This window comes from Phyllobates terribilis, unplaced genomic scaffold, assembly GCF_046119375.1.
Source record: "Phyllobates terribilis strain yellow unplaced genomic scaffold, ASM4611937v1 Scaffold_1__5_contigs__length_1240528914, whole genome shotgun sequence".
Taxonomy (NCBI): domain Eukaryota; kingdom Metazoa; phylum Chordata; class Amphibia; order Anura; family Dendrobatidae; genus Phyllobates; species Phyllobates terribilis.
In genome coordinates, this window is record NW_027362761.1 from 109,544,135 (window position 1) to 109,568,701 (window position 24,567).

The 24,567-nt window shown below is 47.2% G+C and overlaps 1 protein-coding gene across 5 annotated transcripts in view; it reads left to right on the forward strand.

The window, feature by feature from the left end:
* Positions 1-8,141: 8,141 nt before the first annotated feature.
* DENND4C (DENN domain containing 4C) overlaps positions 8,142-24,567 on the forward strand; it is a 143,185-nt gene continuing 126,759 nt past the window's right edge. For all 5 annotated transcript variants that reach the window (XM_073665817.1, XM_073665870.1, XM_073665857.1 and 2 more), the window contains exon 1: positions 8,142-8,349. The gene's annotated coding sequence lies outside the window, so the exon portion shown is untranslated. The remainder of the gene's footprint in view (positions 8,350-24,567) is intronic.

Sequence of the window (24,567 nt, forward strand, 5' to 3'; positions counted from 1 at the left end):
TAGGGAACCAGAAATAATATGCCCACACACAGTATTTAGACGAACGAGACAGTACAAGGGAAAAACCAAAACCACCTTGCATACAACTTCTACACAACTACAACAGAGGGAACACCAACGGGAAAGGAGATAAATGATAAAGCGAGGAAAGGGAAAAAACACTTCCAAATGCACATCTCAGCAACTCCAAACACCACGATCCGCTCTGTAAGTCAGAATGAAAAGCTTTCACCGACACCTCCCAAACAGACCTGCAGGAATATAAAGGAGTCTCACTAAAGAAGCATTGATTGCAGCTGGGCGAGGCTGGACCTCAGCTAGCCCAGAGAGAGAGAGAATTAACTCCTACACTGCCGAAAAAACACAAAGCACCAACAAGTCAGCTGCGAGAAGTCAGGCTGTGTACTCGTGACGATCTTCGTGGCAACACACCCGTGACAGTACCCCTCCTTCTACGAGGGGCCTCCGGACCCTCAGGGCCAGGTTTATCCGGGTGAGTCGAGTGGAAGGCCCGAACTAATCGGTCTGCGTTAATATCCGACGCAGGAACCCACATCCTCTCCTCAGGACCATACCCCTTCCAATGAACCAAGTACTGAAGGGACCGGCGATTAAAGCGTGAATCAATGACCCTCGATACCTGGAACTCCAAGTTACCATTGACAACCACAGGAGGGGGAGGTAAAGGTGACGGTACCACCGGCGCCACATACCTCTTAAGCAATGATCTGTGAAACACGTTGTGAATTTTAAACGTAGGGGGGAGGTCAAGACGGAATGCCACCGGATTAATAACAGAACTGATTCTGTACGGCCCGATGAACCTGGGACCCAGTTTCCAGGAGGGAACCTTAAGTTTAATATTCCTGGTAGACAACCATACCTGATCGTTCACACTTAGGTCCGGACCAGACACTCTCCTCCTATCAGCCATACGTTTGTATCGGTTCCCCATAGTATTCAGATTCTTCAGCACCCCTCTCCATACTGAAGCGAGAGATGAGGAAAATCGTTCCTCCTCCGGAACCCCCGAAGAGCCCCCCCTACTGAAAGTACAAAACTGGGGGTGAAAACCATATGCCCCAAAAAACGGGGACTTACCAGTGGACTCGCTCCGCCTATTATTGAGAGCAAACTCTGCCAGAGGTAGGAAAGAAGCCCAGTCCTCCTGGTTCTCTGACACAAAACACCGAAGATATGTCTCCAAGCTCTGGTTCATACGTTCCGTCTGACCATTGGTCTGAGGATGAAAAGCCGACGAGAATGACAAATGCATCCCCCGCCGAGCACAAAACGCCTTCCAGAACTTGGACACAAACTGAGACCCCCGATCAGACACCACCTCGGAGGGTACCCCGTGAAGCCTCACAATCTCCCCAATGAATACCTGCGCAAGAGTTTTAGCATTAGGAAGAGCCGGAAGAGCGATAAAATGTGCCATCTTGCTGAACCTGTCCACTACAACGAGTATGACCGTTTTACCCGAAGACGGAGGGAGGTCCGTAATAAAGTCCATAGACAGATGAGTCCAAGGACGCTCCGGGATCTTCAAAGGTAAGAGGGCCCCAGACGGACGGGTATGTGAGGTCTTAGAGCGCGCACAAACCCCACAGGACGCGACAAAAGTTACCACCTCTTTATGTAAGTTAGGCCACCAAAACCGACGCGAGAGGAGATCCACAGTTGCTTTACTCCCCGGGTGTCCTGCAAAAACTGAGTTATGGTGTGCCTCGATCACCTTTTGTCGCAACTGATCTGGAACGAACAGTCTCCCCGAAGGTCCAACAGGGGCGTCCCCCTGAGCCTCCAATATCTCCTCCTCCAGCTCAGAGCATACTGCCGAAACCACCACCCCCTCCTGAAGAATAGGAATCGGGTCGTCCGTATTCCCGGCCCCAGGGAAACTGCGAGATAAGGCATCCGCCTTTACATTTTTAGACCCAGGACGATATGTAACGACGAAATTAAACCTGGTAAAAAACAATGACCACCTAGCTTGTCTGGGATTCAGACGTTTAGCGGACTCCAGATATAGCAGGTTCTTGTGATCGGTGATGACGGTGACCGGATGAACTGCCCCCTCCAAAAAATGGCGCCACTCCTCAAAAGCTAACTTAATGGCCAAGAGTTCCCTATTGCCGACATCGTAATTCCTCTCAGCGGACGACAACTTTTTAGAGAAAAAGGCGCATGGATGCCACTTACCAGGGGACGAACCCTGTGACAATACTGCTCCCACCCCTACCTCGGAAGCGTCTACCTCTACAAAGAATGGCTGAGACGCATCAGGTTGAATGAGAATGGGTGCCGAGGCAAAACATTTTTTCAAGGAGGAGAATGCTTGACAAGCCTTGTCAGACCACCTAGAAAAATCCGTCCCCTTTTTAGTCATGTCTGTGAGAGGCTTAACCATGGACGAGAAATTACGAATGAACTTCCGGTAATAGTTAGCAAACCCCAGGAAACGTTGTAGTGCCTTAAGATTCTCCGGCCGATCCCACTCAAGAACTGCCCGCACTTTCCCAGGGTCCATACGAAAACCGGACGCTGAAACCAGGAAGCCTAAAAACTGGAGTTCCTGTACGGCGAACACACACTTTTCCCACTTGGCATACAGTTTATTATCCCGCAAGATCTGTAACACCTGTCTAACGTGCTCCTGATGAGACACCAGATCCGGCGAGTAAATTAAGATATCATCCAGATATATGACAACAAACTGTCCCACCAGGTGGCGAAAAATATCATTAACAAAGTGTTGAAACACCGCCGGGGCATTAGTCAGACCGAATGGCATGACAAGGTTCTCATAATGCCCCTCCGGAGTGTTAAAAGCCGTCTTCCACTCATCCCCCTCCTTCATCCTAATCAGATTGTACGCCCCCCTGAGATCCAACTTAGAGAACCATTTGGCGCCCACGATCTGATTAAAGAGATCGGGAATAAGTGGGAGCGGATACGGATCTCGGACCGTAATCCGATTAAGTTCACGGAAATCCAGGCAAGGGCGTAGGCCTCCATCTTTCTTCTTAACAAAGAAGAACCCCGCGGCCACCGGTGAAGATGAAGGTCTAATATGCCCCTTAGCCAGACTTTCAGAAATATAATCCTTCATGGCCTGCCTCTCAGGACCAGAAAGGTTATACAACCTAGCTTTAGGTAACTTGGCCTCAGGGAGCAGTTTTACAGAACAGTCATACTCGCGATGAGGAGGTAGTTCCTGACACCCATTCTCCGAGAATACATCCTCAAAGTCCGCCAGAAATGGAGGTAAGACCCAAGGAGTAACTGCACCGATGACCGTGTTCATGCAGTTTTTATTACAGAATTTACTCCATTGGCTTATCTCTCTGGTTTGCCAATTAATAACCGGGTTATGCTTAGCTAACCAAGGAAGGCCCAACACTATAGGAGTGGGAAGACCCTCCAACACGTAGCAAGACAACAGTTCTTTATGTATTGCCCCCACTTGAAGTTTTACACCATGCACAGCTTGCAAAAAACTTCCCTGACCGAGAGGCCTGGCATCGATCGAGAATATGGGGATGGGTTTAGCCAACTCACTCAATCGCATACCTTGAACCCGGGCAAACCGAGCATCAACCAGATTAGCCCCGGCCCCACTATCCAGAAGAACAGATATCCTCTCAGTTCTCGTACCCACCACCACCTCCGCCGGTACGAGAAACTGAGACGAACCTAGGGACGAAATACCTACTCCCAGATTGCCGTCCACCACACAACCTGGGATCAACAGTTTTTTCGACGACTCTTTACTCTGCAAGGGACGGGATGGACACCCCCCAATAAAATGTCCCTTTTTCCCGCAGAGGAAACACCTTCCTGTCTTATGGCGCACCACCGGTCCCCTTCCCCGAAATGATGTCCCTCCTAATTGCATAGGCTCCTCCGGACTGACCAGGGGAACCACCATATGAGGGGACCTTGTAGGAGGTGGAGACATTACAGGGGGTAGAGTTATCCCGCACCTCTCCCGAAGCCGTCTGTCAACACGAATAGCAAGGGCCATAGCGGCTTCCAGTGACGCGGGAGAGTCATACTGTGCCAACACATCCTGTAATTTGTCGGATAAACCATGACAAAACTGGCTCCTAAGAGCCGGGTCATTCCACTGGGTGTCCGTGGCCCACCTACGGAACTCCGAACAGAATTCCTCCGCCGGACGATCTCCCTGCTGAATCCTACGTAACTTAGACTCAGCAAGGGAGATCCGATCTGGGTCATCATATACGAGTCCCAGAGCAGCGAAAAACCTATCCACTGACTGGAGAACCGGGGAGCTTGGGGGAAGAGAGAACGCCCAAGATTGAGGGTCCCCTTGTAGGAGCGAGATGACAATTCCCACCCTTTGTTCTTCACTGCCCGATGACCGAGGCCGCAGCCGAAAGTACAATTTGCATGCCTCCCGGAAAACAAAAAACTTGTCCCGCCCCCCAGTGAACCTGTCAGGGAGAGCTACTTTAGGTTCTGGTCCAGCTTGCTCCGGAGGATGCAAAACCTTGGACTTAACGTCCGCCAGCACCATGGACAAACTCTGCAACTGCCGAGCTAGACCGGCTACTGGATCCATGGTAGCTGGAGAAAACTAAGATGGTCGGTGAAAATGTCACACTGTCACAGAATACTGGAGGTAGGGGGCCTAAGCTGACCCTAAGCTGGGACCCTGACTAACCCCTCAACCTGGAGGTACTGTTAAAGGTACAGAGGTCCAGGCCGCCAGCGTAACCCCTACCTCCTGAGGATCCCTGCACCTAAGTAATCTAGTCCTGAGAAGGACCCCGATCACAACAATAGGGAACCAGAAATAATATGCCCACACACAGTATTTAGACGAACGAGACAGTACAAGGGAAAAACCAAAACCACCTTGCATACAACTTCTACACAACTACAACAGAGGGAACACCAACGGGAAAGGAGATAAATGATAAAGCGAGGAAAGGGAAAAAACACTTCCAAATGCACTTATCTCAGCAACTCCAAACACCACGATCCGCTCTGTAAGTCAGAATGAAAAGCTTTCACCGACACCTCCCAAACAGACCTGCAGGAATATAAAGGAGTCTCACTAAAGAAGCATTGATTGCAGCTGGGCGAGGCTGGACCTCAGCTAGCCCAGAGAGAGAGAGAATTAACTCCTACACTGCCGAAAAAACACAAAGCACCAACAAGTCAGCTGCGAGAAGTCAGGCTGTGTACTCGTGACGATCTTCGTGGCAACACACCCGTGACACCAAGGCACCTATCTAGATGCATAGTGAGCACTTGGAACCCCTAGGTGCTTCACAAATTGATTCGTAAAATTGAAAAAAAAACACTTTTTCAGTCTTAAGAATCAATTTGTGAAGCACCTGGGGGTTCCAAGTGCTCACTATGCATCTAGATAGGTGCCTTGGGGGGTCTAGTTTCCAAAATGGGGTCACTTGTGGGGGAGCTCCAATGTTTGGGCACACAGGGGCTCTCCAAACACAACATGGCATCCGCTAATTATTCAAGCAAATTTTACAATCAAAAAGTCAAATGGCGCTCCTTCCCTTCCGAGCCCTGCTGTGCGCCCAAACAGTGTTTTTTCCCCAAATATTGGGTATCTGCGTGCCCAGGGGAAATTGCACAACAAATTTTGGGGTCCATTTTTTCTTGTTACCCCTGTGAAAATAAAAAAATTGGGTCTAAAGTAACATTTTTGTGAAAAAAGTTAAATGTTCATTTTTTTCTTCCACATTCAAAAAATTCCTGTGAAGCACCTGAAGGGTTAATAAAGTTCTTGAATGTGGTTTTGAGCACCTTGAGGGGTGCAGTTTTTAGAATGGTGTCACTTTTGGGTATTTTCTGTCATAAAGACCTCTCAAAATGACTTCAAATGTGATGTGGTCCCTAAAAAAATGGTTTTGTAAATATTGTTGGAAAAATGAGAAATCGCTGGTCAACTTTTAACCCTTATAGCTCCCTAACAAAAAAAAATTTTGGTTCCAAAATTGTGCTGATGTAAAGTAGACATGTGGGAAATGTTATTTATTAACTCTTTTGTGTGACATATCTCTCTGATTTAAGGGCATAAAAATTCAAATTTTGAAAATTGCAAAATTTTCAAAATTTTCGCCAAATTTCCATTTTTTTCACAAATAAACGCAAGTGATATCGAAGAAATTTTACCACAATCATGAAGTACAATATGTCACGGAAAAAACAATCTCAGAATCAGGGGGATCCGTTGAAGCGTTCCAGAGTAATTACCTCATAAAGTGACAGTGGTCAGAATTGTAAAAATTGGCCTGGTCATTAACGTGCAAACCACCCTCGGGGCTTAAGGGGTTAAAAGCCCAAGGCGTACTAATACGTACCTGCGCCCTGGGCTTTAAGAGCCAGGTATGTATTAGTACGCCCTATTGATTTCGCCTGTATACAGGCTGTGCGGGTGCAATCGCCGCTGGGTGTTAGCTGATTGTTACAGCTGACACCCGGTGCTATGAGCTGGGAGCGGTCCCGCAGCAAAGTCAATCGCAGCATTGCGGGGGCAAGGGGAGGTGATCGCTGATACTCACCTTTCCTGCCGGCATCCAACGCTGTCTGCTGCGGCTTCCAGGATGTTGCCATGACGACCCGATGTCGTCATGGCAACATCCGGGTCACCAGACAGCAGGAAGATACTTTGGTCATGCGCAGTGCATGACCAAAGTATTTTCTGCATCTGCAGGGCTGACAGCCTGTGTAGCACAGGGATGGTGATCCATCATGGTATACATGGTGCATACCTGAGTACCTGGGGCTCTGCAAACGCAACATGGCGTCCGCTAATTATTCAAGCAAATTTTACATTCAAAAAGTCAAATGGTGCTCCTTCCCTTCTGGGCCCTGCCGTGCACCCAAACAGTGTTTTTTCCCCACGTATGGGGTATCTGCGTGCTCTGGGGAAATTGCGCAACAAATTTTTGGGTCCATTTTTTCCTGTTAACCCTGCGAAAAAAAAAAATTGGGTTTAAAATAACATTTTTGTGAAAAAAGTTAAATGGTAATTTTTTTCTTTCACATTCCAAAAATTCCTGTGAAGCACCTGAAGGGTTAATAAAGTTCTTGAATTTGGTTTTGAGCACCTTGAGGGGTGCAGTTTTTGGAATGGTGTCACTTTTGGGTATTTTCTGTCATAAAGGCCCCTCAAAGTGACTTCAAATGTGATGTGGTCCCTAAAAAAATGGTTTTGTAAATTTTGTTGGAAAAATGAGAAATCGCTGGTCAACTTTTAACCCTTATAACTTCCTAATTAAAAAAAATGATGTTTCAAAAATTGTTCTAATGTAAAGTAGACATGTGGGAAATGTTATTTATTAACTATTTGGTGGATTTAAGGGCATAAAAATTCAAAGTTTGAAGATTGAAAAATTTTCAACATTTTTGCCAAATTTCCAATTTTTTTCAATAATAAACACAAGTCATATTGAAGAAATGTTACCACTATCATGAAGTACAATATGTCACGAGAAAACAATCTCAGAATCATTGGGATCCATTGAAGCGTTCCAGAGTTATTACCTCATAAAGTTAGAACTGTAAAAATTGGCCTGGTCATGAAGGTGAAAACAGGCTCCGGGTGAAGGGGTTAAATGAAGAGGTTTATTACAGCTAGAAACCCCATCATCACCCTAAAATCATAAATCCCTATATACAAAACATCTATGCGAACGGCTTCTTTCGGTGCTCCGCACTTTGCCATGATGATCCTGCCAGTCTTTGCTTACAAGTGGTAATCATGTGACTGATGCAGCCAATCAGTGGCCTCTGAGGTCATACGCCATCCCACTGGTATTACAGCTACAGTATGTGACCACAGAGGGCACTGATTGGCTGCTGCCCACTCGTAAACACTTTTATGAAGTAGAATATCCCCTTTAAACTCCCATAAGGCAGTTCCCAAACTCTCTTTCCTTCCACTAACACTATACAGCCCATTAATATACCAATCACTGGCACTATTCCTCTGGTAGGTGAAAAAACGAACTCAGCTCCCGCCATGCCAGCACAGTGCAGGCTTCCTCCACACTCAGGAGATGCGCCCGGGATCCTGTGTCACGTGACCCTCATGTCACCTGACGTTCCCGAGTCAGAAAGTCAAAGGGGAACTTTATCCACTGCAGTACAAGGTCTGGCCACTAGGCGGCAGCAGGGAGGCGGTCATCGGGGCTAAGCCCGGAAGTATTCTCCGGTGTGAAGTGAAGATCATGGCGCCAGTGGTACGGTTAACGGCCGCGGTGTCAGGGACTACTAGCTGGGTGATAGTGTAATGTAAGCTGCTGCCATTAACCGTCTTCTATCGTGTGGTGCCCTCTGGCCCAGGTGAGTGAGGACGGGGCCTGGGTGTAGTGAGGGAGGGGCGGTGATGTCAGACGGGGAAATGACTACAACGTCCACACTTTTATCTGAGCAACAAGTGGCTCCTGTCCACTGCCGCCCTGCTGGCTGCCATGGTGGCTCAGGCGTTACTACACATGGAGCAGAGCTGATTGTCTCTGCTGTTGGTACAGTCCTATGTATGTGGTGCTAAGTGACAAACTCGGCTCTGCTATCTCCATTGTTGTGAGCAGGAGCTAGAATGTGCTTGTGGGTCAGGTTACCTGACACTACACCCAGGCTGGCACGTGAGGTCTCCAGTGTGTGCCCCCCTATTAGCACCACCACGGTGTTGCCCTCTCTGTAGTCTGAGATCCGCACGCGCTTCTGGGCTTTCCGTGCTGAAACGTGTCGTCATTAACACAATAGCAGATGATGGGTGTAATTGCTGCATGTCAATGGTTCAGTCATTGCAGGCGTAGCTGGAAGCTACTAGTCCGTGCCCGGCTCTCCCCATACACTTTATCCCCTAGATCAGTTTGTACTGTACAGTTGTCTTTTTTTCCCAGGTTCTTTATTCTCTGTGTTGGTTATAGGGGCAGACATGTTTCCTGAACTGCTGTTAAGGCCACGGCCCCACTATCAGTATTTGATCAGTATTCAGTCAGTATTTTTTCTCAGGAGTGGGAGCCAAAGCCAGGTGAGGAACAATCAGAGAAAAGGTATAATAGAAACAAGTCACCAATTCTGTATTTATCACCCACTCCTGGTTTTAGCTCCCACTCCTGAGGAAAAATACTGACCAAATACTGATAGTGGGGCCGTGGCCTAACAGCATAGCTCCCAACCGTCCTGGTTTCCGCGGGACTGTCCTTCTTTGAGGACTCAGTCCCGCGTCCCATCACAGCTCAGATGTTCTCCCTGCTTTGAAGGGTGGTGGGGTGGGTTGTGATGGTGGAGCAGCGGGCACAGGTAGTAGCAGCAGCTACCACGTGTGCCCGCTGCTAAAGAAGATGAATATTCTCTCCTCTCCCCGCCCATTGGAGTGGAGAGGAGTGAATATTCATTCTCCTTAATAGTGCACAATGTCAGTTGCAACCGCCGGCTTCCTGCTGCAGCTCCGCAATCCTGTGTGCCCGCTATTAGAGAGTATGAATATTCACTTTTCTCCACTCCCATGGGCGTGGAGAAGAGTGAATATTCATTCTCTTAAGTAGCGGGCACAGAGGATCTCGGAGCCGCAGCAGGAGGGCGGCCACTGCTGTTTGCGCTATTAAGGAGAAAGACTATTCACTTCTCTCCATAGTCCCGGCGTGGAGAGGGTCTATGCATGCCGGAATTGGGTCAGAGGGGGGGGGCCATGCATGCTGGGATTGGGTCTGATGGCGGAGGCCATGCATACTGGGATTGGGTCTAAATGGGGGGGGCATGGATGCTGGGATTGGGTCTGATGGGGGGGGCCATGCATACTGGGATTGGGTCTGATGGGGGGGCATGGATGCTGGGATTGAGTCTGATGGGGGGGGGGCCATGGATGCTGGGATTGGGTCTGATGGGGGGGGGCCATGGATGCCGGGATTGGGTCTGATGGGGGGGCGGGCCATGGATGCCGGGATTGGGTCTGATGGGGGGGGGGGCCATGGATGCCGGGATTGGGTCTGATGGGGGGGGGGGGCCATGGATGCCGGGATTGGGTCTGATGGGGGGGGGGCCATGGATGCCGGGATTGGGTCTGATGGGGGGGGGGGGCCATGGATGCCGGGATTGGGTCTGATGGGGGGGGGGCCATGGATGCCGGGATTGGGTCTGATGGGGGGGGGGCATGCATGCCGCCGGGATTGGGTCTGAGGGGGGGGGGGCATGCATGCCGCCGGGATTGGGTCTGAGGGGGGGGGGGCATGCATGCCGCCGGGATTGGGTCTGAGGGGGGGGGGGCATGCATGCCGCCGGGATTGGGTCTGAGGGGGGGGGGGCATGCATGCCGCCGGGATTGGGTCTGAGGGGGGGGGGGGCATGCATGCCGCCGGGATTGGGTCTGAGGGGGGGGGGCCATGCATGCCGGGATTGGGTCTGATGGCGGGGGCCATGCATGCCGGGATTGGGTCTGATGGGGGGGCCATGCATGCCGGGATTGGGTCTGATGGGGGGGCCATGCATGCCGGGATTGGGTCTGATGGGGGGGCCATGCATGCCGGGATTGGGTCTGATGGGGGGGGCGGGGGCCATGCATGCCGGGATTGGGTCTGATGGGGGGGCCATGCATGCTGGGATTGGGTCTGATGGGGGGGGGGGCATGGATGCCGGGATTGGGTCTGATGGGGGGGGGGGCCATGGATGCCGGGATTGGGTCTGATGGGGGGGGGGGGCCATGGATGCCGGGATTGGGTCTGATGGGGGGGGGGGCCATGGATGCCGGGATTGGATCTGATGGGGGGAACCATGGATGCCGGGATTGGGTCTGATGGGGGGGGGGGCCATGGATGCCGGGATTGGGTCTGATGGGGGGGGGCCATGGATGCCGGGATTGGGTCTGATGGGGGGGGGCCATGGATGCCGGGATTGGGTCTGATGGGGGGGGGGGCATGGATGCCGGGATTGGGTCTGATGGGGGGGGGGGGGGGCCATGGATGCCGGGATTGGGTCTGAGGGGGGGGGGCATGCATGCCGCCGGGATTGGGTCTGAGGGGGGGGGGGCATGCATGCCGCCGGGATTGGGTCTGAGGGGGGGGGGCATGCATGCCGCCGGGATTGGGTCTGAGGGGGGGGGCATGCATGCCGCCGGGATTGGGTCTGAGGGGGGGGGGCATGCATGCCGCCGGGATTGGGTCTGAGGGGGGGGGGCATGCATGCTGCCGGGATTGGGTCTGAGGGGGGGGACCATGTATGCCGGGATTGGGTCTGAGGGGGGGGCCATGCATGCCGGGATTGGGTCTGATGGCGGGGGCCATGCATGCCGGCATTGGGTCTGATGGGGGGGCCATGCATGCTGGGATTGGGTCTGATGGGGGGGGGGCCATGGATGCCGGGATTGGGTCTGATGGGGGGGGGGGCATGGATGCCGGGATTGGGTCTGATGGGGGGGGGGGCATGGATGCCGGGATTGGGTCTGATGGGGGGGGGGGCATGGATGCCGGGATTGGGTCTGATGGGGGGGGGGCCATGGATGCCGGGATTGGGTCTGAGGGGGGGGGGCATGCATGCTGCCGGGATTGGGTCTGAGGGGGGGGGCATGCATGCCGCCGGGATTGGGTCTGAGGGGGGGGGCATGCATGCCGCCGGGATTGGGTCTGAGGGGGGGGGGGCATGCATGCCGCCAGGATTGGGTCTGAGGGGGGGGGGGCATGCATGCCGCCGGGATTGGGTCTGAGGGGGGGGGGGGGGCATGCATGCCGCCGGGATTGGGTCTGATGGGGGGGGGGGCATGGATGCTTGGATTGGGTCTGATGGGGGGGGGGCCATGGATGCTTGGATTGGGTCTGATGGGGGGGGGCCATGGATGCTGGGATTGGGTCTGATGGGGGGGGGGCATGGATGCCGGGATTGGGTCTGATGGGGGGGGGGGCCATGGATGCCGGGATTGGGTCTGATGGGGGGGGGGGGGCCATGGATGCTGGGATTGGGTCTGATGGGGGGGGGGGCATGGATGCCGGGATTGGGTCTGAGGGGGGGGGCCATGGATGCCGCCGGGATTGGGTCTGAGGGGGGGGCATGCATGCCGCCGGGATTGGGTCTGAGTAGGTTCTTCAAAGTAGCCACCTTTTGCTTTGATGACTGCTTTGCACACTCTTGGCATTCTCTTGATGAGCTTTAAGAGGCAGTCACCGGAAATGGTCTTCCAACAATCTTGAAGGAGTTCCCAGAGATGCTTAGCACTTGTTGGCTCTTTTGCCTTCACTCTGCGGTCCAGCTCACCCCAAACCATCTCGATTGGGTTCAGGTCTGGTGACTGTGGAGGCCAGGTCATCTGGCGTAGCACCCCATCACTCTCCTTCTTGGTCAGATAGCCCTTACACAGCCTGGAGGTGTGTTTGGGGTCATTGTCCTGTTGAAAAATAAATGATGGTCCAACTAAACGCAAACCAGATGGAATAGCATGCCGCTGCAAGATGCTGTGGTAGCCATGCTGGTTCAGTATGCCTTCAATTTTGAATAAATCCCCAACAGTGTCACCAGCAAAGCACCCCCACACCATCACACCTCCTCCTCCATGCTTCACGGTGGGAACCAGGCATGTAGAGTCCATCCGTTCACCTTTTCTGCATCGCACAAAGACACGGTGGTTGGAACCAAAGATCTCAAATTTGGACTCATCAGACCAAAGCACAGATTTCCACTGGTCTAATGTCCATTCCTTGTGTTCTTTAGCCCAAACAAGTCTCTTCTGCTTCTTGCCTGTCCTTAGCAGTGGTTTCCTAGCAGCTATTTTACCACGAAGGCCTGCTGCACAAAGTCTCCTCTTAACAGTTGTTGTAGAGATGTGTCTGCTGCTAGAACTCTGTGTGGCATTGACCTGGTATCTAATCTGAGCTGCTGTTAACCTGCGATTTCTGAGGCTGGTGACTCGGATAAACTTATCCTCAGAAGCAGAGGTGACTCTTGGTCTTCCTTTCCTGGGGCGGTCCTCATGTGAGCCAGTTTCTTTGTAGCGCTTGATGGTTTTTGCAACTGCACTTGGGGACACTTTCAAAGTTTGCCCAATTTTTCGGACTGACTGACCTTCATTTCTTAAAGTAATGATGGCCACTCGTTTTTCTTTACTTAGCTGCTTTTTTCTTGCCATAATACAAATTCTAACAGTCTATTCAGTAGGACTGTCAGCTGTGTATCCACCAGACTTCTGCACAACACAACTGATGGTCCCAACCCCATTTATAAGCGAAGAAATCCCACTTATTAAACCTGACAGGGCACACCTGTGAAGTGAAAACCATTTCCGGTGACTACCTCTTGAAGCTCATCAAGAGAATGCCAAGAGTGTGCAAAGCAGTCATCAAAGCAAAAGGTGGCTACTTTGAAGAACCTAGAATATAAGACATATTTTCAGTTGTTTCACACTTTTTTGTTAAGTATATAATTCCACATGTGTTAATTCATAGTTTTGATGCCTTCAGTGTGAATGTACAATTTTCATAGTCATGAAAATACAGAAAAATCTTTAAATGAGAAGGTGTGTCCAAACTTTTGGTCTGTATATATAATGTATGTGTATATATATATATGGGAAATGCACTGCTCAAAATAATAAAGGGAACACTCAAATAACACATCCTAGATCTGAATGAATGAAATATTCTCATTGAATACTTTGTTCTGTACAAAGTTGAATGTGCTGACAGCAAAATCACACAAAAATCATCAATGGAAATCAAATTTATTAACCAATGGAGGCCTGGATTTGGAGTCACCCCCAAAATTAAAGTGGAAAAACACACTACAGGCTGATCCAACTTTGATGTAATGTCCTTAAAACAAGTCAAAATGAAGCTCAGTATTGTGTGTGGCCTCCATGTGCCTGTATGACCTCCCTACAACGCCTGGGCATGCTCCTGATGAGGTTGCGGATGGTCTCCTGTGGGATCTCTTCCCAGACCTGGACTAAAGCATCCGCCAACTCCTGGACAGTCTGTGGTGCAGCGTGACGTTGGTGGATGGAGCGAGACATGATGTCCCAGATGTGCTCAATCGGATTCAGGTCTGGGGAACGGGCGGGCCAGTCCATAGCTTCAGGCTGCGTGCCCACGTTGCGTATTACAAGCGTATATGCTGCGGAATTTCCGCAGCGTAAACGCTTGTAAAACGCATGTATATCCGCACTCCATGGTCCCCAATGGCATTCCGCAATGTCAATGCCCATGCTGCGGATTTTTCTGCAGCGTATATGCTGCGGTCAAAAATCCGCAGCATGTTCATTAATTTTGCGTTTCCGCATGCAGAATCAATGTGCGGATGGTACCCAAGTCTGGAGGAGAGGAGACTTTCATCCAGACCTGGGTACCAAAGAACATGTAAAAAAAAGAATAAAATAAAGTTTATACTTATCTTCTGATGTTTTCCCTCCGTCGCGCTGTTGTGTGAAGGACCTGCCACGTCATTGAGTCATGTGACCCATCACATGACTCAATGACGTCACCGAAGGTCCTGCACACAACAGCGTGAGCCGCTCAAGACTCCGGACGGGGCAGAGAATGCATCGGAAGGTGAGTATAAACTTTTATTTTTTTATTTTTTACCATTCTGATTCTTTTTTTTTTTTAACTATTACTTGGTCACACTATATAAATCCATGCCGGTTGCATGGATTTATATAGTGTGAACAAGTTGTCAAGCACTTTTCCAAGTGATGCTTAAATCACTTGAAGTGCTTGATAACCCGCATGCGGAAATGCATGCAAAGACGCCTCACAAACGCTTCTACCTGGCGGGAAAACCGCATGTAAAATCCGCATGCGATTTTCCCCCCAGGGAGAAGCGTAAAAAATATGCTTCAGTTCCGCAACGTGGGCACTTAGCCTCAATGCCTTCATCTTGGAGGAACTGCTGACGCACTCCAGCCACATGAGGTCTGGCATTGTCCTGCATTAGGAGGAACCCAGGGCCAACCGCACAAGCATATGGTCTCACAAGGGGTCTGAGGATCTCATCTCGGTACTTAATGGCAGTCAGGCTACCTCTGGCGAGCACATGGAGGGCTGTGCGGCCCTCCAAAGAAATGCCACCCCACACCATTACTAACCCACTGTCAAACCGGTCATGCTGAAGGATGTTGCAGGCAGCAGATCGCTCTCCACAGCGTCTCCAGACTCTGTCACGTCTGTCACATGTGCTCAGTGTGAACCTGCTTTCATCTGTGAAGAGCACAGGGTGCAAGTGGCGACTTTGCCAATCCTCGTGTTCTGTGGCAAAAGCCAAGCATCCTGCGTGGTGTTGGGCTGTGAGCAGAACCCCCACCTGTGGCCCTCATACCACCCTCATGGAGTCAGTTTCTAACCGTTTGTGCAGACACATGCACATTTGTGGCCTGCTGGAGGTCATTTTGCAGGGCACTGGCAGTGCTCCTCCTTGCACAAAGGAGGAGGTAACGGTCCTGCTGCTGGGTTGTTGCCCTCCTATGGCTCCCTCCACATCTCCTGGTATCTGCTCCATGCTCTGGACACTGTGCTGACAGACACAGCTACCCTTCTTGCCACAGCTCGCTTTGATGTGCCATCCTGGATGAACTGCGCTACCTGAGCAACTTCTGTGGGTTGTACTGTAGACACCGCCTCATGCTACTGTACCTCTAGGGGTGAGAGCAATGGTAAAATGAAAAAGTGACCAAAGCAACAGCCAAAAAGGATGATTACAGAGAAATGGTCTGTGGTCACCACCTGCAGACCCACTCCTTTATAGTGGTTGTTCTGCTAATTGCCTATCATTTCTACCAGTTGTCTGTTCCATTTGCACAACAGTAGGAGAAATTGATTCACAATCAGTGTTGCTTCATAACTGGACAGGTAGATTTCACAGAAGTGTTATTGACTTGGAGTTACATTGTGTTGTTTAAGTGTTCCCTTTATTTTTGAGCAGTGTACATTGATCTGGGAGAGCGATTGAATCGGTAATGCATAAATCAGTCACTAGAAGGGCATAAAGCTCCACTAGTTGAACAGCCTCTCTCTACGACACCACTAAAACTTGGCTTTTAATTATTTACACATTAAAAATATTTTTGGATCATGTGAGAATTAAAACCATTGGGGCACATTACTAGATTTATTCTAATAGTGTCAAATATAGCACATTCACAACAATGTCCTTATTGTACTAATTTTTTTCATGCTACATGGTTCTGAAACTAGTGCGCATCGCTGCTCTAACTAGTCTGCTCGCTATAAGTCGCGTACATCCTAATCCTCCATATGTCAATGGGTCTGGAAGATGCGCCCCTATCTATGCCCGTTCTTTTTGTTTTCAACCCTCTCTGCTGCTTAAATCACTACATGTAGCGTTTGCAAATCTTATGCATGCGCGGGTACACATGGCGCATGCGCTTTGTAAATCTTCTCATGGAAGCGCTCACGCTATGTTACTGCGCATGCTCCTTCTTTCCATACTGTATATATGGAAGTGCTCAAGGGTTCAGCGTCAATAGGCGGCTTTTGTGCAGCTGCACACTAATATAGTGTCCTGAGAAGGTCTATGAGAGACCAGATTTGAGCAGTCACAAGATTTTCTGCCTGCCAGCAAGACAGCCAGCTGTCAATCAAAAGAGAGAGGCAGGCACTAAGTATGTAAATAACCTGTGAAAAGGCATCGAACGCTTCATTTCAGGGCTGTGGAGTCTGAGTCGAAGTCAGTATCAAATGGACCGACTCACAGTAGTACAATGCAGAATGTGCTGTAAATTTTTCCATAAGAATTTGGGAAAGTTATGTAATGTCCTATAAATGACTGTTCTGTTATTGATCTAATGATCTCGGCTTTTATCTGAGATGAATCTGTGCTGCACTTTATGTACACGCTCAGTAGTGAGGCCGTGCTGTAGAGTCGGAGTCGGTGGTTTGTCTTACCTTCTCCACAGTCCTGCTTCATTTCCATATTTACAAAATCACAGATTTCTCCACAATATTGTTATGTAGAGCCGATAGAAAGATAAATGCATTTATATTTTAATTAACTAACTACCTTGAAATAGTATTCATAACCACTGAACTTTCCACATTTTTTCAAGTTACACCCACAAAATTAAATGTATTTTATTTTGATGTCACGTGATATACCAACACAAAGTAGCAAGCGTTTGTGAATTGTAAAGGAAATGATACATGGTTTTCTAATTATTTAAAAAATATAAATCCAAAAATTGTGATGATTTGTATTCAGCCCCCTGAGTCAATACTGTGTAGGACCATTTTTGCTGAAATCAGTGCAGCAAGTCTTTTGGGGTATGGCTGTGTGCCCACGATGCGTTTTTTAAGCGTTTCCGCAGCGGCAAAAACGCTGCTGAAACGCTTAAAAAAATGCATGGTAGAAGGTCTGCCATGTTCCCCAATGATAATCCCCATGTGCTGTGCACATGCTGGGGAAATTTCCGCTGTGGATTATCATTGCGGAAAAAAACGCAGCACTACCAATTATTTTGCGGAAGTGCTGCGTTTTCGCCGCCATTGACTTGCATTAGATCGCATGGATTACGCATCACTGTATATGTAGATGCACATTCCATGCGTTCTAATGTGCAGATGGTACCCAGGTCTAGAGGAGAGGAGACTCTCCTCCGGACCCGGGTACCATAGAAAACTGTGAAAAAAAGAATAAAATAAAAAATAAATGTATACTTACCTTCTGACGCCCCCCGCTGCGCTTGTCCTTTCATGCCGGCAGATTGCGATGTACTGAAGGACCTGCGCTGACGTCCTATTCATGTGACGGGTCACACGACACTGACGTCGGCAGGTCCTTCAGTCTACCGCTGCCGGCAGCCAGGACGTAGGGAAGCAAGACACCGGGGGGCCATCAGAGGGTAAGTATAGATTTTTTTTTTTTTTTAACCATTCTTTAAGGTCACACTATATATGCCGGTTGCATGGATTTATATAGTGTGACCAAGTTGTCAAGCACTTTCCAAGTGATGCTAAAATCGCTTGGAAAGCTCTTGTCAACCCGCATGTGGAAATGCATGTGAAGAACGCGTCACTTCCGCTTGTCCCTGGCAGGAAAACGCATGTACAATCCGCATGCGTTTTTTCTGCCAGGGAGATGCAGAAACGCTCAGGAAAAAATCCGGAGCATTTCTGCATTGTGGGCACATAGCCTTTGTCTCTACCGGATTTGCCCATCTAGAAGCTGAAATCTTTGCCCATTCTTCTTTGCAGACTAACTAGCTCAGTGAGATTGGACGGAGAGTGTCTGTGAACAGCAATTTTCAAGTCTTGCCTCAGTTTCCCAATGGGATTTAGGTCTGGACCTTGACTGGGCCATTAAAACAAATGAATATTCTTTGATCTAAACAATTACATTTCAGCTCTTGGCAGTATGTTTAGAGTCTGTGTCCTGCTAGAAGGTGAACTTAAGTCCCAGTCTCAGGGCCTTTGCAGCCTCTAACAGGTTTTCCTCTAAGATTGTCCTATATTTAGCTCCACCAATCTTCCTATCAACTTTGACAAGCTTCCCTGTCCCTACTGGAGGAAAGCATCCACACTGCATGATGTTTCATGATATTGTGATGTGTAAGGCCCTGTGTGCTGTAGTTTGCTTCTCTACTGAATTCCCTTGTACATATCTGGCCTTTAAAACCTCATTAAGATGTCATTGAAATTCGGTATTAGTGCAGACTATGATACATTGACAAAGTGCTGGTCTCCAGACCCAAATTTCACTGCCTCATGTATGACTATGAGTTTAAATGTGAAGAAAAAACACCACCTCACCCTTTCTGTCTTGATTAATGAGGAAGCACAGGCCATTTCCTTGCCCTGCACTTGTGAATGCAAGATCAAGGGAAAAAGGGGTCCAGCTTCCAGATTCAATTGCAGGTAAAATCATTATTTTATTGTTAATCCATTAAAAAAATATACACATTACATAAATAATATAAAGGGAACGATATCCGTGAAACCTACGCTTTTCGACAGCCAAACATTCTTAATCCTGGAATACCATGGAGGTTTCCCCCTTTTTATTTTATTTTTGCAATGTGTACTGTATAACTTTTTAATGGATTAACAATAAAATCATGATTTTACTTGCAATTGGATCTTAAAGCTGGTCCCCTTTTTTCTTTAACTTATGACTATCACGCTGTCAAATTCGATACAGGAGACCTGCAGTCAGTCAGGGCATCATAATCTCTACTTAGACCCTCTTTCACAGATTTCTGAATGAGGCTTTAAAGTTTTTATTGTTGGCTCCTGGGCCTAGATAAGATTTGTCCAGGCCTGCCATATTAGTTTATGGGAAAATCTACCATATTTAAACAGTACTTACTGTTTGATGTGCTGCTGGTGGGATATTTGTCTTAAGGTCCTACAGAATTATCACAACCGTTATGGGCACTCAAAGAGGTTCTCTAAGACTTTATATAGTGACAATCTATCCTTCGGATAAGTCCTCCATATCAGGTTGGTTTGAGACCCAACAACCCCATGATCAGTTTGCAGTTTTCGCAGTGGCCAGATGCACACCGTATTCAGAGCAGGACCACCACAGCTTCATACATGGTTTAGTGGTCATTCTTGGATGTTGCGAATGGAAAACAAAAGTATATGCAAAAGGAAGACTGCACGTCCTACAAAATGAGACTTTATTATAAAGAAAAAAAAAGCACAAATATAACACTGATTAGAAATATCAAAGGTGTGTATGATGGCATATCTCAGCCCAAAATAATGAGCAAGAATAGACCATGTCTACAATAACGGGTATAGATGTGAGGTTGGAAAACATTACCCCCAATAATAATAATAATAATAATGTAATTTGGGAGCCCAAAAAGAAAAAGGAAGCTTATTAAGCTAAGTAATAAAATAGTACATTTTTTATCAATTTGTCATTATAAACAATTAGAATATTTTTAAAAAAGGGAGAAAATGACTGATTCACCATACATCCAGGTAATAGTAAAAATTATGAGTAAATAGTAGGAGGCATGTACACTGGCAAAATATGTAAAATATTTTTTTAGACTATATACAGTGCCTACAAGTAGTATTCAACCCCCTGCAGATTTAGCTGGTTGACACATGCGGAATTAACTTGGCATTGTGACATTTATACTGTAGATCAGCCTGAAAGTGGGAAATGCACTGCAGCAAATTATTTTTTTATTTATTTTTTTTAAAAACGTTAAAAGTTAATTCAGAGTGTCATTTATTATTCAACCCCTCAAACCACAAGAATTCTGTTTGGTCCCCCTAAAGTATTAAGAAGTAGTTCAGGCACCAAGAATAATGAGCTTCACATGTGTGGATTAAAGATCTCTTTTGCCAGCCTTTTCTGACTATTTAAGACCCTCCCCAAACTTGTGAACAGCACTCAGACATGGTCAACATGGGAAAGACAAAGGAGCATTCCAAGGCCATCAGAGACAAGATCGTGGAGGGTCACAAGGCTGGCAAGGGGTACAAAACCCTTTCCAAGGAGTTGGGCCTACCTGTCTCCACTGTTGGGAGCATCATCCGTAAGTGGAAGGCTTATGGAACTACTGTTAGCCTTCCACGGCCAGGACAGCCTTTGAAAGTGTCCTCCCGTGCCGATGCCAGGCTTGTCCGAAGAGTCAAGGCTAACCCAAGGACAACAAGGAAGGAGCTCCGGGAAGATCTCATGGCAGTGGGGACATTGGTTTCAGTCAATACCATAAGTAACGTACTCCACCGCAATGGTCTCCGTTCCAGACGAGCCCGTAAGGTACCTTTACTTTCAAAGCGTCATGTCAAGGCTCGTCTACAGTTTGCTCATGATCACTTGGAGGACTCTGAGACAGACTGGTTCAAGGTTCTATGGTCTGATGAGACCAAGATCGAGATCTTTGGTGCCAACCACACACGTCACGTTTGGAGACTGGATGGCACTGCATACGACCCCAAGAATACCATCCCTACAGTCAAGCATGGTGGTGGCAGCATCATGCTGTGGGGCTGTTTCTCTGCCAAGGGGCCTGGCCATCTGGTCCGCATCCATGGGAAGATGGATAGCACGGCCTACCTGGAGATTTTGGCCAAGAACCTCCTCTCCTCCATCAAGGATCTTAAGATGGGTCGTAATTTCATCTTCCAACAAGACAACGACCCAAAGCACACAGCCAAGAAAACCAAGGCCTGGTTCAATAGGGAAAAAGTCAAGGTGTTGGAGTGGCCTAGTCAGTCTCCTGACCTTAACCCAATTGCAAACTTGTGGAAGGAGCTCAAGAATAAAGTCCCACATGAGACACCCAAAAAACCTAGATAACTTGGAGAAGATCTGCATGGAGGAGTGGGCCAAGATAACTCCACAGACCTGTGCCGGCCTGATCAGGTCTTATAAAAGACGATTATTAGCTGTAATTGCAAACAAGGGTTATTCCACAAAATATTAAACATAGGGGTTGTATAATAATTGACCCACACTTTTATGTTTAAAATTTAATAAAATTCAACTGAGCAACATAACTTTTTGGTTTGTAAGATTTATGCTTCTGTTCATAAAACCTACTCTCGTTTGCAGTTTGAAGGCTCTAACTTATTTGCATCTTATCAAACCAGCTAAATCTGCAGGGGGGTTGAATACTACTTGTAGGCACTGTATATAGGTCACAACATCTAGATTAAGTATCGGTGTAGCCTAGTAAGTAATGTAAACCCCCATACGGGGTATCAATTGTGTCTAGCCTCTTTACTAACCATCAAGATATTCTTGGGCTACACTTTCCAGCCTCCACATGGTTATACTCCTTACTGGATATTATATTGAGTAGCATGTATCATTGGCAGTGCATTTTCTATCTTCTGGATTACTATTTTATAAAATATTGATACCTGTGTCTTCTATACGGTATATTTTGTCTTAACTGTTTACTTATCTTATGCAAATTTTCACTACATGTATCTTGTGGCACTGATTACCCTGTATGGGAATTTGTATTTCCTACTAGGCTACGCGGATACTTCATCTAGATCAGGGGTCTCAAACTTAGCCGGGTAAATGGGCCGCACATTGAAAAAAAATAAATATGAAGGGCCACGTTCTTTGAGGGAGAAGGAAACGTTTTCAGTGATACCATTATTTTTCTAAATACTTTTTGATTTTTTTTTTTTTTTACAGGTCTTCTCTTTTACTTACATTTTTTACATAAAACAGCATTTTTAGTGGCCAAATATTGTTCCACTATTTTTTTTCATTCTTTTTTTTTACCTTTTTGTTTTTAAATGTGTTTCTTTTTTTTACTCTAAATTGGCCCCATACGGTAATATAGTTTTACAATTGACCCCATATAGTAAATCTGTCTCCAATCCTGTAATAATGTCCCCTGTCCTGTAGAAATGTCCACATCTTGATCCCATCTTATAGTAATATCTCCATCCTGGGCCCATCTTATAGTAATACTTCTCACTTGACCATGCTCAATCAGCAAACAGCGTCCTCTTCCCAATGATGTCATGTGTGGTTGTGCCGGGACGCTGACGTCAGCTGCTGGCCTCTGATTGGCCGGTGACTGGTATTGGTATTGCGCTGCGGAGAGTTGGATTCTGTACCGCAATACATCTCAATTGAATGTGCATCCCTGAACAAACATTCATTTGAAAAGAAGCACTGACTTGTTGCGAATGTCTCAAGGGCCCGAGGGCCCCACAACAGAGCCTCAAGGGCCGCGTGTTTTGAGACCCCTGATCTAGATGTTGTGACCAATATATATAGTCTAAAAAATTATTTTGCCAGTGTACATGCCTCCTACTATTTACTCATATTATTTTTTTTATTACCTGGATGTGTGGGGTCTCTGTCATTTTTCTTCCTTTTTTTTTTTTTTTTTTTTATATAAATATTTTAACTTGTTTGTAATGACAAATTACCATAATAAGAATGTACTATTTTATTAGCTGCATTAGCTTCCTTTTTGGGCTCCTATATCTTTTAGAAGTGCTGCTTTAAATAGACCACTATCTTTTTGGATTTCTTCTAATGTAATATATTTAAAGAATCTGTGTGTACTAAATGTTCCAGAACCTTAAAGGGATAATGAAAGAATAAGAAAAGAAGACAGCGTTAGGTGTGTAGCTGCAACAGCGATATTGGTCAAGACAGAAAAACAATGCACGGTAGAAAAAGAGAGTATAAAAAAACCCCTGTATAATAGTGACTTCAATCCATAGGCGGAAAGCAAATTTACCCAATCATATCTGGAGACAAGGAGGAAGTGGAGAGAGAGACTCAATTGCAGCTTTGTCGTCTTGTCCTGAGATAAGTTATCATATAATTTTGTTTTCCGTTGGTTGGTTGATTTTATATGCCCGACTGGCACTCCATACAAATTTCTTTCCTCTCCATTTTCTTGGGTGCTGCAGTACTGCTTCTGTTGAAGTGAATAAGAACTGAGATTCTATACCCGAGAATGGCCACTAAGCTGATCAGTGGAAGTGCCAGACTGTCACCGATTTAATTTTGATTATCATAAACACAACTCCTCAATATCTAAGGGTTTGTCAAGGGCTTAGACATTTGCAATCCGTCTCCTCTGAGTAAGACTGACTTGAGCTGCTTTTTCAGAGTGGATGCTAAGTTCACAAGGCAGGGAGGTGAGGTGATGAAGTGTCTGATAAGTGGGGAAGGAAGTTGATTTCTCTGATGAGATATATTAGAGTTTCTTACAATTACCTGTACTCTCTTGATTTATGCATAGTTTGTTGAAAGTACTGATTAGTTTTTAGCGGCCTAAACCTAGTGGAGCATCTGTTCAGCTCTCCTCCACTATTGTGGAGTGCTGATGGGTTGCCATGGCAGCCGGTGGCCTGGCGGTTGGCCGTGAATAGGGCATAACCTGCCGAAACATATAAGCCAGTTCATAAGTTCCTTTTGAAACCTTGTTTTAACCATGGTTGAATAAACATTAAGTCTTATAGAATTATCTTTACATTGCTGGACTTTTTCTAAGATTGGTGTTGCCCTACCTTAGTTTGCCTTCTCAGCATTTCTTTGTAGGCCTCATTCTGACGTTCTGTTTCATGTACGTTTTCTATCTCCAGATTTTATGGATTTAAACACATACCCAATATACTCTAGGGAGCTGTTCTCGTGATGGTTCTAAAATTATGGAGACGTCCTTATTTTACTGACCTCACTGATGAAATGTACCAATACAAGTCAAAATCACGTTCAGCACACCGATGGCATCAGTGAGGTCCCCGTGCTGTCCATGATTAATATTGCAATGTATAGGAGAGGCTTTGTTATTTTTTTTATTTATCCATAAGTGAAAGTCAATGATGAAACACTGATTGTAAAAACTGACACACGGACCAAACACTGATGACACTCATACCATGTTTTGCGTACGTGAAAAATCAAGGATGTCTGAATTAGGCCACAGCCCCACTGTCAGTATGTGATCAGTATTCGGTCAGTATTTTTCTCAGGAGTGGGAGCCAAAACCAGGTGAGGAACAATCAGAGAAAAGGTATAATAGAAACAAGTCACCAATTCTGCATTTATCACCCACTCCTGAGAAAAATTACTGACCGAATACTAATAGTGGGGCCGTGACCTTATACTGAT